Consider the following 16,212-nt stretch of genomic DNA (forward strand, 5'->3'; position numbering starts at 1 on the left):
CAATGTATTATTCTCTCTAATGCCATGTACACACGATCGGACTTTCCGGCGGACAAACCACCGGACTTTGCAGCGGAGATCCGCCGGACTTTCGGAATGAGCGGACTTACCCACACACGACTGGACTTCTGAAATGAACGGACTTGCCCACACACAAAGAAAAGTCCGTTAATTTTGAACACGGCTCCAGGTAGACGAGACTAGCGAAGGCGGTCAATGTCGCCGCCCCCATTGGCGAGATTGACACCTCGCTGGCCCCGTCACCTGGTATGGACTTAAAGGGGAAGCCCTACGCTGAAAAAATGGCGTGGGGGTCCCCCCACAGTCCATTACAGACCCCTATCGGAGCACGCAGGAAAGGGGGTGGGGACCAGCGAGTGCCCCCCCTCCTGAGCCGTACCAGGCCCCGTGCCCTCAACATGGGGGGGTGCAACGCACCTAGTCCCTATGTTTATGAGGACAAGGGCCTCTTCCCGACAACCCTGGCCGTTGGTTGTCGGGGTCTGCAGGCAGGGGGCTACCTGGTCCCGTGTTCAAAATGAACAGACTTTCATCTGTGTGTGGGCAAGTCCGTTCATTTCAAAAGTCCGGCGGACTAGCACACACGGGCGGATTGTCCGGCGGACCACCAAGTCTGCCGGATAGTCTGATCGTGTGTACGCAGCATAACAAACACTAAGATCTCTTTACCAAACCTCCTACGAGAATTTAAAATGTATCGGGCAATCTCACATTTAAAGATAAACTTCTCCAAGTCAGAGGCTATGGGCGTCGCAGTTCCCCCTCACACTTTGTTCGACCTACAAACTAATTTTCGCTTTAAATGGACTACCACGGCATTAAAATACCTTAGTACAAACATCCCACCGGACATCTCACGTACGTTCAACCTAAATTTTCCCCCCTTACTGACCAAGACCTTACTGGAGAAGTAGCACACAGGCTACCACTCTTGGTTTGGAAGATGCAACCTCATTAAAATGAGCATATTACCCAAATTCATCTACCTCATCCAAGCCCTACCGATACAGATCCCACCCTCCTATTTCAAACAGGCACAGGCCCTTTTCACCAGATTCGTTTGGCCTCACAAAAAACCCAGACTTAACTGGTTGCAAATGACACTTCCCAAACATTAGGAAGGATTGGCGCTGCCCGACATACGACAGTATTATATAGCCTCCCACCTAGGGCACATACTTGATTGGAGACGTAACAAGTCATCCAAACTATGGGTACAAATTGAACAGTCCCAAACCCACATAGCATTGAAAGGTACATTATGGTGTTACAGTGTCCTCCCTTCAAGTCTCACCCGCTAAGGGGTACTACATTGAGGCATAGCCACCTCGTTGCCAACCAAACATCCTTTATGTCCAAAAACTCTCAGCTGCTACCAATATTCGGCCATCTGAACTTTGAGCCAAGTCTACATTCTACAGAATAGGCCACTCTCAGAGACTCTAATTATGATCACGCAGCTAAATTTGTAATCAATGGAAAACGGCTAACCATACTAGAACTGACTGAACCCAGGGCCAGTGCTACCACTAGGCAAACTAGGCAGCCACCTAGGGCGCCCGGCCACTGGTGTTCCTCCTCTCTTCTTCTTGCAGCAAGCAACTAAGTCTCAGCATCAGCAGGCAGCCGCCGCTCCATCCGCAATTAGTGTCAGAGGCACAGCGTGTCATGACTCCTGAATGAATGGAAGCAAGCAAACATTCATTGATGGGCGCTGGTAGGCTGCATTTGATGGGCGCTGCTGGGTTGCATTTGATGGGCACTGCATTAAAAAGGTGGGGTATACACGGGCAGGGCAAAGGGGGTGGGGTCAGGGGTGGAGCCAGGGGGGGGGCAAAATTAGGTTTTGCCTAGGGTGTCATAAATTCTTGCACCAGACCTGACTGAACCCACAGGAACCTTCCACCTCCCCTTTTGAAGAGCGGTACAACTACACCAGTTTCTCCATTCCATCCCTAGACCCCAAGACTCCGTATGCCGACAGGCATCTTTCGAAGACCTCCGCTCAGGTATGGATCCGTTGGCCCATACTCTATCCCGAACATATACCCTGCTGAATACACCAAAAGACCAGCCGCATCTGTCCTGTCTGACCAGATGGGAAAGAGACCTAACTTGTACGTTCTCAACGGTACAAAGACAACACATCATTACTTTTGCTCTCAAAACCTCCTTGTGCACTAAAACACAAGAGACAAATTTCAAGTTGCTTTCCCGTTGGTACTTAACTCCCTCCAGACTACATAGATGCTTCCCTTCTACCTGGAATCAGTGCAGGTGCTGTGGTGAGGAAGAAGGTACTCTGATCCATATTTTCTGGTCCTGCCCTAGGTTGAAAGATTTCTGGGGGGAAGTCCGCCGCATCACACAGGAGTTTACGAAATACCCGGTCCCAGATGAGGCCGCATTTTTCTTGTTACACCACTCTAAGATCCCTACCAAAACATACAAAAAGTCACTAATACGCCACTTACTTAATCACTTAACAACCGGCCCATAGCCGAATGACGGCTACAGGGCGGTTGCTTAACTCTGAGAGGCCGTCATATGACGTCCTCCCAGAATTCCGCTCTCGCGCGCCCCCTGGGGCGTGCACTCGAGAGTATCTGTGACCGCATCACGCTCATCACGGCCGTTTATCACGTGATCACTCCGTCAAATGATGGAGCGATCACTTGTAAACAAACCGGCGTCATGTTATGACGCCGGTTCCTCCCTCCCCTCTCTGTACCGATCGGTACAGCGGAGGGGGAAGAGATCGGTGTCAGCAGCGCTGTGGGCTGGATCTGCAGTGCCCACAGTACTGCTCACCGAAAATTAACCCCTTAATTCCCTGCCAATACCCTGGCAATACTCTGCAATACCCAATACCCTGCCAATACTCTGCAATGCCCTGCAATACTCTGCAATACCCAATACCCTGCCAATACTCTGCAATGCCCTGCAATACTCTGCAATATCCTGCCAATACTCTGCAATACCCAGAAATAATCTGCAATACTCTGCAATACCCTGCCATACCCAGCCATACTCGGAGATACCCTGCAATATCCAGCCATACTCTGCAATACCCAGCCATACCCGGTGATACCCTGCAATACCCAGCCATAGTCGGTGATACCCTGCAATACCCAGCCATAGTCGGTGATACCCTGCAATACCCAGCCATACTCTGTGATACTCTGCAATACCCAGCCATAATCTGTGATACTCTGCAATACCCAGCCATACTCGACCATGCTCAGCCATACTCTGATACCCTGCAATACCCAGCCATACTCGGTGATACCCTGCAATACTCGGTGATACCCAGCCATGCTCGGCCATGCTTGGCTGTACTCGGCCTCTGTATGTGGCCAGGCTGTGGAAGTCTCACACATGTGGTATCGCCGTACTCAGGAGGAGTAGGAGAATCTATGTTGGGATGTCATTTTTGCTATGTGTTAGAAATATTGTATAAATGGACAACTTTGTGTTAAAAAAAAATGCATTTTAACCACTTCCCGCCCGCCGGCCGTCATATGACGTCCTTGACTTTGTGCGGGGATATCTGAATGATGGGTGTAGCTACAGGCATCATTCAGATATCATTCTTTCCAGCCGGTGATTCCCTACACCATAAGAACAATCATAGCGGCTGTTCCGCTGCTTGATCGTTCTTACAGGAGGCGAGAGGGGAGGACCCCTCCTCCCGCCACCCTCCAGTGCTTCTACCGACTCGCCAATACGATCAAAGCCAGAATCGTTTTTTTGTTTTTTTTTCTATTTCAGGCTTCCCAGCCTAAAGGTGAGATGTGGGGTCTTATTGGCCCCCATATCTCACTGTAAAGAGGACCTGTCATGCCATATTCCTATTACAAGGGATGTTTACATTCCTTGTAATAGGAATAAAAGTGATCAAAACATTTATTTTTGGGGAAAAAATGTCAAACTAAAATAAATAAAGTAAAATGAAAAAAAAAAAAAAATTTTTTTTAAAGCTCCCCTGTCCCCATGTGCTCGCACGCAGAAGCGAACGCATACGTAAGTCCCGCCAACATATGAAAACGGTGTTCAAACCACACATGTGAGGTATCGCTGCGAACGTTAGAGCGAGAGCAATAATTCTAGCCCTAGACCTCCTCTGTAACTCAAAACATGCAACCAATAGAATTTTTTAAACCTCGCCTATGGAGATTTTTAAAGGTAAAAGTTTGTCGCCATTCCACGAGCGGATGCAATTTTGAAGCGTGACATGTTGGGTATCAATTTACTTGGCGTTACATTATCTTTCACAATATAAAAAAATTGGGCTAATTTTCCTGTTGTCTTATTTTTATTTATTTTTTTAATCACAAAAGTGTATTTTTTCCAAACAAAGTGCGCTTGTAAGACTGCTGCGCAAATACGATGTGACAGAAAGTATTGACTGCCATTTTATTCTCTAGGATGTTAGAAAAAAAATGTATAATGTTTGGGGGTTCTAAGTCATTTTCTAGCAAAAAAAAACACATTTTTAACTTGTAAAAATCACATCTCAAAAAGAGGCTCGGTCCTTAAGTGGTTAATAATGATTAATATAATAATTTATATTTTTGCATTTGATTATGATGTACCTATGTTGTGCAGTAAGAGTATATATTGGTGCTCTTTTTAGGAGGGAAGGAGACGCACGGCAGAAGCGAGGAGGAGGAGAAGACACAGGAGCCCGATCCTCTCCGCTTCCTGAAGCCCGCCAATGCCCTGCGATGCTCACCACTGCTTAAAGCCAGATACCCATCGCTGTCCACCGATACCCGATGCCCATCACCTAGTTGGGGTAAGTGCTGGAGGACCAATCGGCGGGGGTGGGGGTGGGGGGGCGATGTTGCACAGCAGAGCCCCCTTGGTTTGCCATCTCTCTTCCCCTTTCTTTAAATCCCTACTCCCTTTTCCCACTCCAAGCCTCCCCTCCCCCCTTAACAAGAGTGGGAGGGGAGTAGAAAAGGGAAAAAATAAAAAGTGGAGCCGATTTCCTCCCTTTTCTCTCCCCCCCCCCTCCCAGTCTCCACTTTCATATTGCCTCTATTAAAGTGCCAGGGAACATAGGTGTGCGCAGCCTATTACATTAGGGTGTTCACCTCAAAGCTCAAACAGGTGTGTGTGTGTGTGTGTGTGTGACCAGTAAAAAAATTTAAAGCGTCGCCTATGGGGATTTTTAAGTAGCGACGTTTGGCGCCATTCCACGATCGTGTGAAATTTTGAAGAGTGACATGTTAGGTATCTATTTACTCGGTGTACCTTCATCTTTCACATTATACAAAAACATTGGGCTAACTTTAGTGTTTTGTTTTTTTTAAGCACAAAACAGTTTTTTTTCCCTAAAAAACGCGTTTAAAAAATTGCTGCGCAAATACCGTGTGTGTTAAAAAGTTGCAACGACCACTCTTGTATTCTCTAGGGTATTTTCTAAAAAAAACATATATATAATGTTTTGGGATTCTATGTAATTTTCTAGCAAATAAATGATGATTTTTACATGTAGGAGAGAAATGTCAGAATTGTCCTGGGTGCTCCAGAACGCCTGATGGCGCTCCCTGCATGTTGGGCCTCTGTATGTGGCCACACTGTGTAAAAGTCTCACACATGTGGTATCGCCGTACTCGGGAGTAATAGCAGAATGTGTTTGGGGTGTAATTTGTGGTATGCATATGCTGTGTGTGAGAAATAAACTGATAATATGACAATTTTGTGAAAAAAAAAAAAGGAAAAACAAATCTTAAATTTTGCAAAGAATTGTGGGAAAAAATGACAACTTCAAAAAACTCATCATGCCTCTTACTAAATACCTTGGAATGTCTTCTTTCCAAAAAGGGGTCATTTGGGGGGTATTTGTACTTTTCTGGCATGTTGGGGTCTCAAGAAATGAAATAGGCCGTCAGTCCTTCAGGTGTGATCAATTTTCAGATATTGGCACCACAGCTTGTGGACTCTATAACTTTCACAAAGACCAAATAATATCCACCAATTTGTACTTATTTTTACCAAAGATATGTAGTGGTGTAAATTTTGGCCAAAATTTATGAAGAAAAATTACTAATCGGCTAAATTTTATAACAGAAACGAAGAAAAATTCATTTTTTTACAGAATTTCCGGTCTTTTTTCTTTTATAGCACAAAAAATAAAAACCAGAGCGGTGATTAAATACCACCAAAAGAAAGCTCTAATTGTGTGAAAAAAGGGACAAAAATTTCATTTGGGTACAGTGTTGCATGACTGAGTAATTGTCATTCAAAATGTGAGAGCACCGAAAGCTGAAAATTGGTCTGGTTATTAAGGGTTTTTAAAGAGGAGGGCCGTTTAAAAAAAAAAAAAAAGTCAGCAGCTGCAAACACTGCAGCTGCTGACTTAATCAGCCCACTTACCTGTCCAGGGCGCCCGCAATGTCGGCCGCCCGAGTCCGACCCGTCCCTCGGCTCTCGGGTCCCGGCGCCGCCATTCCTTGTAAGGGAAACAGGCAGTGGAGCCTTACGGCTTCACTGCCCGTTTCCTACTGCGCATGCGCAAGTCACGCAGCGCTTTGTGAATGGGACGCGCTGTGTTCTGGAACACACAGTTCCCAGAACACAGCGCGACCCATTACCCAGAAGACAACGCACGGAGGAGAGAAGAAAGAAGATCTCTGTGGAGGAGGAAGAGGAAGATTAGGATTATGTGCCTAGCAACAGGCACTTCTGGTAAGTAAAAAAAAATAATTTTTTTTCATTTTTTTTTTTTTTAGATTTTTTTGTAATTTTAAATATTTTTTTTTTTTTCAGGGTGGCCCTCCACTTTAAGTGCCCGGTGGTCAAGTGGTGAATGCAACATTCAGGCATACCCCTCCACTGGATGCAGCGCTCCCCCCCCCCCCCCCCCCGATCACTGCACACTGGATACGGAAGGTAGAGGAGGTGAGGAAAATGTAGGAGACCTACAAGAAGACCTGGGACACATGGTGTGTCTTTTTCTAGATGAGGGACAGTCTCCTAGGGACACAGAGCACCCTGCCTGCTCTCTTAAAGCCATCGTCATGTCTTATATCCCCCCCTCTTATTTTAGTTTCCCCCTCTTCCCGCTATACTCCCCCTTCTCTTATCCCCAAGAAAAGGTGAAAAAGTTAGGGGAGCGAGGCCCTACTCTTTGTTACCTACAAATGTATAGATACCGGAGGGCATAGACCCAACCGAGGACACGTTCTTGACCCACTGTTCCATGTTAATATATGTGCTGTAACATGTTTTGTAAGTAATTATCATGGACAATGTACATGAATTGTATAACCTCGACACTGTATACACCCTTATTTGCACTGCGGGGACCTCTCCCCCTTTTTCTCTGGAGTTGAATAAAATATATATAAAAAAAAAAAAAACGCAAAACTTGTTCACTCTCCACTCAAGGTCCCCACTGTTTAGCTTCCAACCAGCACGTACAATCCCCTCCCCCCCCCCCCCCCCCATTATAATAATATGCAGTCATACCCGTCTCTGGAGCACCAGCCATGGTCTCTGCGCTGTGTTTGCTTCCTCCAGAGTCCTGGCTCCTCTCTTATATACTCTTCACCCTCTTTCACTTTCCTCTTCTCCGAATATCAGTGGAAAATCCCATGCTTATATAAAGAATTGCCACCTTTCTGTACTGAATACAAAGAGTACAATACAAACATTGCGATCGCTATCAGATTAATGATTTGATGATTGACTCAGGGCGGCTCCAGGCAAATATTTTTTGCCGGTGCTTAGGGTATAGGTCAGGAAGCTACGTTTTATATCGAACATTTTAATTTTAAAAAACACATTAAATTGAGAAATGCTATTATTAGAAAAATAAAATTGTAATATACACTCTATATATATATATATATATATATATCGGCCTTTGCACATGACCTTTAATGACATCCCAGTCTTATGATCCGTACACACGATCACACATTCCGACAAAAAAATCCATGGATTTTTTACGATGGATGTTGGCTCAAACTTGTCTTGCATATACACGGTCACACAAATGTTGTCCGAAATTCCAAACGTCAAGAACTCGGTGACGTACAACACGTACGACGAGACTATAAAAAGAAAGTTCAATAGCCACTGCGCCACCCTTTGGGCTCCTTCTGCTAATCTTGTGTTTATCTCACGTTAGTAGAAGTTTGGTGAAAGACGATTTGCGCTTTTCAGCCTCGTGCTTTTCAGTTCGTTACTGCTCTTCAGTTGTGGGTTCGTATCTGTTCTTCAGTGCCTGTTGTCAGTTCATTACTGTCTTTCAACGCGTTCTATTTATTAGTTTGAATCTGTTTTTCATTGCGTTCTTGTCCGCTTGTTTCTGATTTTCAGCTCGTTCTTCTCAGGTTCTTTCTGATTTTAGGTGCGTTCTGTTAGTTCGTTCTGACCAGCCAGCCGTTTTCCAGCCATGTTGCTGGTACGTACTCATCGTAGAGTTCGTGCTGTGCAAGAGCTTGGTGTTGGAGTTCTTGCTTTGACCCAAGTCCAGTTCATGAACAGGGAGAGGAGGAGTTCATGGACGAAGAGTTGGTTGCTCCAGCGTGACCAATTCTCGCACATGCCTTTGTTGCGGGAGATCCAGGACAATAATCCTGATGATTTCAGGAATTATCTTCGGATGACGGACCCCGTTTTTCACCGTCTTTGCTGTCCCCTTATATTACAAAGCAGGACACCTGCATGCGGCAAGCCATCACTCCCGAGCAGAGGCTCGACACCACCTTGCGTTACTTGGCAACGGGGAGAAGTCTGCAGGACATCAACTTCACGACAGGCATCTCCCCCCAGGCTCTGGGGATCAATATTCCAGAGACCTGTTCTGCCATCATTCAGGTCCTGCAGAAGGAATATATTAAGGTACGTTTCCCCCTTTAACATCACATTCTATGTGTTTAATGTTTGCAATCTATTGTATTTATTTCATCATTCCATAATTACCATGATTGTAATATACTGCAAATGTCCTCTTTATCATCATGCTTGCTGGAAGCTTTTAATGCTCCTTTTTTGTCCTTCATGCATATTTGCCTTCACTAACCTCCCCAGCATGCTATCCTGGGCCCATACACACCTAGTCTAGTCACTTAACAATATATTTTGTCAGCTCTGTTGTAGTGCTTACCCTAAACACCACCTAAAATGTGTACAATATATTATTTTTGGCATTAAATTCAGGCATAGTGCTAGAGGCTTTTTTTTGGGGGGGGGGGGGTGCAAATCTCATTTGGAACCCCCCCCCCCTCCCAACCGCTAAGTAAACCTATACTAATCCTCTATCTGCTGACTTTGCCAAACCCATACACGCTCTACCTACCTCTTTTGTGTTCATATTTATGGATGAATTCACCAAAGCATGGGGGCGTGGCCTGGACATGCTGGGATAGAGACGTGCTTGCCTTGAGCTCCCGGCCGTCTCCCGCTATCCCCGACCGCTCCGCTTTTTCAGCGACGAAGCATGCACACCGCCAGACGAAAGAAGGCACTGCGGAAGCTCCGGGCGTCAGAATCAGCCTCTCAGACCCCCGCAACGGGCGATATTGAGCGATTGTTCCGCCGCTCTCACCAGCTCACCCCGGAATCCAAGATGGCGGCCGCACGTGTGGTGGGTGAGGAGTCCCTGAGCACTTCCCCGTGGCTACCGACGGGAGCTGGGATGTCGGATCTCTTAGAGGACACCCCTCCAGAGCTGCAAGCTGAACCCAGCTGTCCCTCGCACCAGCTCACGCATTCCTACCTGCCTGACCCGGAGCTCAGGTCCCTCCTGCAGGCGCTGCCCACGAGAGTAGACATAGTAGCTCTTATAGGCACTGTGGAAGCAGCTCACAAGAAGGAGATCTCTGTGATTAGAGCAGAAGTACAGGAGCTGACAGTTAAGGTGTCTGCGGGGGAGTCTTCCACCGCAGCATTAGACTTACGGGTGGGATCCCTGGAGGAGCGCCTTGTGCAGCACATGGAGGCGATTACGGACCAACAGCTGCAACAAGAAGAAATGGAGGACCGCAGCCGGAGGAACAACGTCCGAATCCGGGGTCTCCCGGAGGCCACGGGCGCAGAGGACCTGACGGACACGGCACTGGCCATCTTCCGCCACGTTGCAGGAGGTGAGCTACCTGAACGGGTGACCCTGGACCGCATCCATAGGGCCCTGGGCCCTAGATCAACAGACCCGGAGAGGCCCAGAGACGTAATCTGTAGATTTCATCACTACACACACAAAGATCTGGTTATCCGCAAGGCATGGGAGTCGGGTGACATGGAATTTGATGGCGCTAATGTTAAAATTCTCCCGGACCTCTCCCGGGCAACGCTGCGACGTAGAGCAATGCTCAAACCCCTGTTGGACCTGGCCCGGCGACGCGGCGTTACCTACAGATGGGGTTACCCTCTCTCAGTGTCTTTCCGCAGAGATCAAGATTACTTCACCCTCAGGAGACCGGCATCGCTCCCGGCATTGTTTGAATTCCTTGGAGTGGAGCCAATCACCCTCCCCAATTGGTTGGAGTTCCTGCCCCGCTACACGGCACGCCCAGACCATCAACCGATGCGTAGGGAGAGATCCCTACCCAGACGCAGGGGGAGCCGTCGCCTTGGCAGAGCACCCTTGGAGGAGGCGCCCAGAGAGATCTAATGCCCTGGAGTGTGAGTACATCCCTTAATGTGTTTTTGCCATTGACCCCACTTGCCTCACCCTGTTGCCCGGATTTTGAACTTCACCTGGCCCCCACCCATTCTGTGTCCCGGAGAGACGTTACTGTCCCTGTCCCACCTGGTGAACGCAGTATATTTTACCCTTGGGGACTTACACTTTGAGGGCTCTGGGGGGTGGTGTTGACATCCCCTGAGGCTGGGCGTTTCTGCTGGGGTGTCGGAGACGAGTTTTTCTGGAACTGAGTGAGGGGATGCCAATCAGACATTATCGCACAATGCTGAGCTGGAACTGGGAGTCCTGAATGCCTTTATCCTGCCTCCCGGTAGGGCCAGGGGGTACCATCCCAGGGGATTCTGGGGTTGTTTGGTTACTGGGTCCCATGCCCTCCTGGAACAGCACCTATACTCTACATTTCTCTAGCCGACAGGAGTGCTGTGGCTGCCCCGTATGGATCTTTGGACTCTGGCCCATTTACCTCTCTCTCACAGACTGGGGGTCAGAGGGGTGGAGGTGGAGTGCAATTCATAGAGACATGCTATGTAGTGCTGGGGCTCCCCACCTGGAGCTCGGTGTGGATGAGGCTTTACGCCACCAGAAGGTAGTGGGTGAGGGGAGGGATACTATAGGTGGCTCCAATGTGGGGATGTATAGATTATGTATTCCTAGCCGGTGTTAACCTTACAAGTTATGTTTTCTATGTGGTTCAATGCTTCGTTTATTGACAGTTATATGTTGTTTTGAGCGGTTGGGGGGGGGGGTGGCCGGGAGCTCGCCTATCGGGCAGTGTCCTTCCATCTCCCCCACTTAGGCCTGCATATTCGTCTGGGGGGTGTTTCACCCCTCCGGCGTACTATATGCGTATACCGTGTAATTACACGGATCACGGTCTTTTGACCGTGCATTAGTATTGTGGTTTACGTTAAACGCTTTCTATTTGTTTGATTTATTTGTTTTTCTCTAATCTCTTCTTCTTCTTCTGCTTCTCTCTTATCTCTTCTATTTCTACTATCTACTGTCTTATTGTTTCACCTACTCTCAATACCCTAACCCGCCCGTCCCCACCCTACCCCCTTTACCCCCCCCCCCCCCCCTCCTCCTGAATAAACGGGAAAATGACACTAGACAACCTAAGGGTGTTCTCTTTGAACGCCAAGGGGCTTAATACACCCGAGAAACGGCGGATGCTACTGCATGACCTTAAAAAAGCCTCTGCGGATATTGCTTTCATTCAGGAGACCCACTTCAGAAGCGACAAGCTACCCTACTTACGGAACAAACACTTCCCCATAGCTGTTCATTCCACCAACCCGACGGCGAAATCCAGAGGGACTTCCATCCTAATCTCTAACGCAATTCCCTGGCAAACGCAGGATTCCCTCCTAGACCCCGCGGGACGATTTGTATTCCTCAAAGGCCATGTGGGTGACATCCAGCTGACGTTAGCGACTGTCTATGCCCCTAATGAGAATCAGGTAGGGTTTTTGGAGCGAGTTTTGGGTAGACTTCAGAGTTTCTCCCAGGGTCACCTGATTCTGGGGGGGGACTTTAATATCCCCCCGACCCCGTCATGTGATACCTCGACTGGCAGATCGTCCATTCCCCAGGGTCATTTGCAACGCATAGCTAAAACTTTCCACAAGGCCCAGTTGATCGACGTTTGGAGGCTCCAACACTCAGGTGAAACTGACTATACGTTTTACTCTACCCCCCATAAGGTCTACTCCAGAATTGACTTCTTTCTGATACCACATGGCCAACTGCATAATGTCCGAGAGACGTCAATTGGCAATATTACTTGGTCAGATCACGCACCCATTTTTCTGAGCTATACTATTTCTGATCACACAACGCCTAGGCAACGGTTCTGGCGACTTAATGAAAGCCTACTTCAGGTTCCTGAAGTCTTTGCAGATGTGCTACGGGAACTGGAACTATACTTTCAAACCAATGATGGGGGGGATTGTGACCAGGGAATTGTCTGGGAGGCGCATAAGCCGGTCAGTAGAGGCATCCTGATCAAACATGGAGCCCGGATCAAAAGGGAGAGACAACGACAGCTCACCCTCCTACTACAAAAACTGGCGTCTATAGAGTCCGCGCATAAGCTTGCCCCTTCTCGTGCCTCAGAAATGGATTTGGCGACAGTACGACGACAGGTCACGGACCTGCTGGCGTATAAAGCCAAAGCAGCTCTGCAATTTTGCCGCAGAGTGAGTTATGAGTCGGGGAGCAAATGTGGGAAGCTATTGGCGAAGCAAGTTAGGGAACACAGACTTTCCTCCTACATCCCCAAGGTGATCAGTAATGGTGGACAACCTGCGACTCTACCCATACAGATCGCACAGGAATTCAGGGATTTCTATGCGCGACTTTATAATTTACCAAACCCCCCTACCTCACCGGCAGACATGGCGTCCTACATTAATGACTCTCGCATGAAGTCGCTCTCCCCAGACGATTGTGCTGAGTTAGAAACCCCGATTACCCTCTTGGAAATACAGACAGCCTTGAGTGCCATGAAACCTGGGAAAGCTCCAGGTCCGGATGGGCTCACTCTTCAGTATTACAAGACACTATTCCCAATCATAGGCCCCCGCTTACTTAAATTATTCCACGCCTTGGACGCAGGGACACCTCTAGCTAACGAGACCCTTAAGGCCCATATTACGGTATTGCATAAAGAAGGAAAGGATCCGACCGCCTGTAGTAGCTACAGACCGATATCACTGCTGAATACAGACCTGAAAATCTATACGAAGATCTTGGCTACCCGTTTATCTCGACATATTCAGAATGTGGTCCACCTGGACCAGGTGGGATTTGTTCCCACGAGGGAAGCCAGGGACAGCACGTCTAAGGTCCTGAACCTACTACACGTAGTAAATTCCGGAGGCATACCATGCGTTTTCTTGAACACTGACGCAGAAAAGGCGTTCGACCACGTAAATTGGGAATTTATGTTCTCAGTCCTCAGACACATAGGCCTAGGGGAAGTGATGATCAACAGAGTAGCTCACATATACTCGAACCCAACTGCGCAGGTGAAGGCGAACGGAGTGCTCTCCGACCCCTTCCCCATTAGGAATGGCACTAGACAGGGCTGCCCCTTATCCCCCCTGTTATTTGCACTTTCCCTTGAGCCCTTTCTGGCGACTATTAGACTCAACCAGGACATCCAGGGTATACAGGTCGGGAAGGCACAACATAAGATCTCCGCATATGCAGATGATCTCCTCTTTTCTCTGGTAAATCCGTCGGTTTCTCTCCCTATTCTACTTAAACAATTCGAGATATTTGGCCGCCTATCTAACATGAAGATTAATTTTCAGAAGTCGGAAGCAATGGGAATAGCCCTCCCATCTAACATGATACAGATGCTCCGAACGAACTTCCGCTTTAGGTGGACATCAGTAGCGTTAACCTATTTGGGCACTAAACTATCACCTGATTTATCCCATCTCTACGAATTAAATTTCCCCCCTCTACTCGCGGAAACTAAGATCTTGTTGAGCAAATGGCAAACGAACTTGCACTCCTGGTTTGGGAGGTGCAACTTGTTAAAGATGTGCATCCTCCCGAAATATCTCTACTTATTCCAGGCGCTGCCGGTCAATATACCGACGGTATTTTTTCAGCGGGTACAGGCACTGTTCATGCGCTTTGTCTGGGCCGGCAAGAAAACCCGTTTACCACGGTCACAGTTAACGTTACCGAAGCACTACGGCGGGCTTGCGATCCCAGATGTGAGGAGGTATTACCTAGCAGTACATTTGGGAAGAGTCATTGACTGGCAGCGTCATGGTAATCTAAAACTGTGGGCGCAGATCGAACAGGAACAATCCCCTGTCCCCTTGAATAGAGCACTATGGTGTTGGGAAGACTTGCCACAATCCTTAAAATCACACCCTTTAATAGGAAATTCACTGAGAAAAAGCAGACAGGCTGTGTTAAGTGTACGGCAGACGTCCACGACCTCGCCCCTAACGCCCATTCTAGGCAACCCCAAATTCCCTCCGGGCTTGTCATCCGTACACTTCCGGACCCTACGGGAGTCCGACATCACAGCCGCATCTAATTTTGTCCTAGGAAATAGATGGCCATCTATTACAGAGTTGACAGATTCTGCAGGTCCCTTCCGTGTGCCCTTCTGGCCGGCGGCACAACTGCATCACTTCCTACACTCTTTACATGACCCACATCAATACTGTAGACCCCTTACTACATTTGAGGATTACTGCTCGGGCAGGGAACCACTTCCCCGGATCCTATCTGGGGCATATACCCTTCTTAATACACCCCCGGTCCAACCTGAACTGACTTGCATTGAGAAATGGGGCGTGGACCTCCAACGTACTTTTGACGCAGGGCAGGTCCACAGGATGATACACCTGTCTCTCAAGTCTTCCATTTGTTCAAAGACACAAGAAACGAATTATAAGGTTTTGATGAGATGGTACTTGACTCCCAGCAGACTCCGTACCATGTTCCCGGAGACCTCAGACCGGTGCTGGCGATGTGGCACGGATAAGGGGACATTGCTCCATATTTTTTGGACCTGCCCCAAACTGCTAACATTTTGGCACTCGGTACGCACTATATCTCAGGACTTCACGGAATTCGTGATACCTGATGATCCCGCCTTCTTCCTGCTACATGTCTCTACCATGTCGCTCAAGACCTATAAAAAAATCGATTCTACGACATTTGGTGAACGCGGCCAAGGCCTGCGTTCCCCTCATGTGGAAACAGCAAAACCCACCTACGGTGGCACTATGGCTGAGAAAGGTTGAAGAGATCAATAAAATGGAGGACTTGATTTTGACAGCAGCGGATAAACGTGAGACGTATCTTCAGATATGGACCCGTTGGAACCTATTCAAGTATTCAGATGCAGGGAGATCCCTATTTGACGCCTGACATGTTAAATAGTGTATGTTACCCGGGGGCTCTACTATTAAGCCTAGAGACCCTGCGACCTGCCTCTACAGATTTGTCTACCCGTTACCCCTTCCTCCCTTCCCTCTCCCTCTTCCCCCCTCCTTCCCCCAATCCCTGTCTCTACTTATTGCTTCTCCTTCTTTATTTTCAGACTATCCATACTCTCTGTTTTCTCTGGTGATTCCAGTTCACGTAATTTACATTGCGCAGTGGTGATATATGGTTGTGGTCAATTATATATGTATGGAGGATGGTTATCAAAGTGGCTACTTTCAATATATGTCTGTGCATTTCACCGTGCCCTCGGGCAACCATTGATATTCGATCTGAGCTGGATTTTGTCTTCCACCGGTGCTGCGCACCTGTTTTCACCAATCTCTGTTACCTATATGATATGGTCACCAGACTGTTTGTTTTTTCTTCTTTGTTCTATGTACCGATAAAATTAATAAAACTATATTTGGAAAAAAAAAAAAAAAGAATTCACCAAAGCATGTAGTACAAGTGCCTGCCTGAATACTTTCAAATGGTGCTGTTTAAAGTTTTGTCCTCCTATTATCTTGATAGGTAATTGCAGAATGTAAAAATGTGCTTCAATGTGT

Source organism: Lithobates pipiens, unplaced genomic scaffold (assembly GCF_037356315.1).
Source record: "Lithobates pipiens isolate NorthernLeopardFrog02 unplaced genomic scaffold, aLitPip1_a1.2 Scaffold_19, whole genome shotgun sequence".
NCBI classification, from domain to species: Eukaryota; Metazoa; Chordata; class Amphibia; order Anura; family Ranidae; genus Lithobates; species Lithobates pipiens.